Consider the following 3024-nt stretch of genomic DNA (forward strand, 5'->3'; position numbering starts at 1 on the left):
CCATGGTTCCAGCTCACGCTGCATTTACTGACCACTGGGAAAAATGAACCATGGTTCCAGCTCACTGTAGCTCTGCAGAGACACAAACCTTCAGGTTTTCAGGCGCTCGCTGCTCCAGATGTTCTGATTTTCGTTCTCCACGGTTCTCTGCTGGGTCCTGACGGGTCGGGTTGATGGTCCAGGAACCCGGCGCCGGCTCTGGGAGCCTCACTGGCCGCCTTACTGTTTGGGCTTCTGATTGGTTTCAGTTACTTTCCCCAGTTTTTATTAATCAGTTAAGGAGCCAGAAACATGAACGTTTCACAAGGTAAAATTGTAGTTTTAGGTTTATCAGGAGAATATATGTGCAGAATTATTCAAATGACACATTTTCTCATCTCTTTTTTTATTTTTGCTTTAAATGATTATTACAAACGGGCTGCACAGTGGCGCAGTTGGTAGAGCTGTTGCCTTGCAGCAAGAAGGTTCTGGGTTCGATTCCCGGTCTTTCTGCATGGAGTCTCCATGTTCTCCCTGTGCATGGTGGGTTTTCTCCAGGTACTCCGGTTTCCTCCCACAGTCCAAAAACATGACTGTCAGGTTAATTGGCCTCTCTAAATTGTGCATGGTTGTGTGTCTCTGTGTTGACCTGTGACAGACTGGTGACCTGTCCAGGTGACCCCGCCTCTCACCCGGTACACTAGCTGGAGAGGCAGCAGCAGCTCCTGACCCCACTGAGGGACAAGGGTGCAAGAAAATGGATGGATTATTACAAACTACTCAAAACTTTCCACCAACCATTTCTAACATTGGTGGTATAAATGGCCACCTGACTGTCTGCAGAACCGCGGTCGGGTCCGTTGGCCCGGATCAGAACATGAACACGATTCAGTTTGATCCCTTATAGAGTGAAATCTGAATCTTGTCATTTTGCTGTAAATAAATCGACTGTTTGCTGTTTGAGTCCAATAGAAGCGAAGCTGCGATGAAGTTAATCTAAAACTGGTGGGTTTGGAAGAAGCTTGAACTTCCTGAGGTCATGAAGAATCCATCTTCACAATGCCACCCAGAAACAAAGCTGTTCTCTGCAGAAAGAGGGCTCACTCCTAAACTGTTCCTGTGATCTCTGAAGTTCTCCAGGTCTGACTGTGAGGACTGCTGTCGTCCAGCAGCCGCTCCTGGTGACCAGATGTTCTGTCCAACCCGGTTCTGGAGTCCAGCCCGGCTATTCCAGAACTTTAATCTGCCTTTCTGTTGGGATGCATGCTTGGCCGCGCTGCAATGCTGATACAGCTGATGAAGTTCACCAGGAAGTCCTATGAGATAAAATCTATTCTTTGAGGGAGACTCAGCTTAACCTGATCTACTTAATTATATTTCTGTGCTTCAGTCTCATCAGTTTCATTAGTATAGTGTTATAAAATATCCATTTGAAAGGTAAAGTACAGACAGTGGAGTTAGAGCAGGGCGCCAATCATTTCTCAGATGTAGTCATGAAAGTGAACCCTGACCGTCTTCCAACAGATCAATGCTGGAACTGTTATTATTATTTAATGACATTACTGGACAGGCTGAGGAGTCACCAGGCAGCTTTTCTCTGACATGTTCCCGTTACTTTCCTCAAGACACATTTTAGTTTTATTTCAGCATTAATTATAGTTTACAGGATGTCCTTGAATGCATCGTGATGCTATTTTGGTCACATCTAACTCTGTAGATCTGTAGCATCTTTCACAGAATGTCAGAGGCCTGAAGCCCGGTTCTAGAGAGGCGGATGGTTCTGTTTGGCTCAGTCCAGATAGAGCTGAAGGTGTGTGTGTGTGTGTGTGTGTGTGTGTGTGTGTGTGTGTGTGTGTGTGTTTAGCTGCTGTCAGCACTCAGACTGCTGACTCTGTCTCAGCTCATCAGCTCAGCACAAACTCGTCCTGATCACGCGTGTCGACATGTTATGAACACGATCCTCTCTGATCGTACCGGAAGCTCACGGAACCGGTTCTGGTTCTGATCCGACATGGACTCATGTTAAAGGTTGAATGAAGCAGAAGCATGAAGCTCAGACCAGCTAAGGCTCCAAATTAAGACTGGATTCTCTGAGAATTATCTCCAAGTTTCAAATTTCTCATCAAGTTTCTCAAAAAAAATAAATTAACATTTATTTTGAAATTGCAAATTAAAAAAATCAGATTTAACTTTTACATTCATTGCAGATTTAGCCGATTTACCATAAGCATTTATTGTAATAACCCAGAAAACTTTAACAGTTTGCAGTCGTGTCTGTCCTGGGGTCATATTTCACGGAAATCAGAGAAATCTTACATAATTACCTAAAAACTCAACCTTTTAAATGTGTTATTTTCCCTCCTGGTTCCAGTTAAAAACAACAAACTCCCAGTTCAAACCTTCATCCTGATGACTGAACCTCTGATCACTTTCTGTCATCCTGACAGCTTCAGGAACTCTTTATTTCACCAAAACACAAAAGATCCAGATTTTTATAAATGGTGTTAGTGATGCTGTACGGAGCAATATTAGGGCCAAAATTAAGATTACCCACACCCAGCGGGAGGCTTCATCCATTCTGAAGCAGCTGCTTTAAAAGTAAACCTGGATAAAAATATGAGACTTTCAGCTGCTTCCATTCACACCGTCGCTGTTTGTTTTGCTGATTTAAAGCATCCTGGTGAGTTTTAGTGAAAAATGTTTACCTGAATGTAACAATGACTTCTGGGGGTTTAAGGTCATTTATTTTGTTGTCCTGCATTGTTATAAGTTACAGATGGAGCAAAGTCAGCCTTTCCCAATTTTCTCAGCTGCATTGACTTTGCTTTCATACATTTTATGCTTTTTTTTCAGTTTTCTGACATGGAAATTAGTAGAATCATAGTGGGCTACATGCCTGGACAAGATTCAACATTTATAAAAATATGTCGCTAAAGCAAAAACAAATCAAAATGGCAACTCTTAGACAAAACAGCAAGCGTAACTCATTCTTGTTCACGAATGAGGGAAGAAGGGAGATCGACAGGCGGATTGGGGCAGCGTCTG

Source organism: Poecilia reticulata, linkage group LG13 (assembly GCF_000633615.1).
Source record: "Poecilia reticulata strain Guanapo linkage group LG13, Guppy_female_1.0+MT, whole genome shotgun sequence".
In the NCBI taxonomy this organism is placed as follows: domain Eukaryota; kingdom Metazoa; phylum Chordata; class Actinopteri; order Cyprinodontiformes; family Poeciliidae; genus Poecilia; species Poecilia reticulata.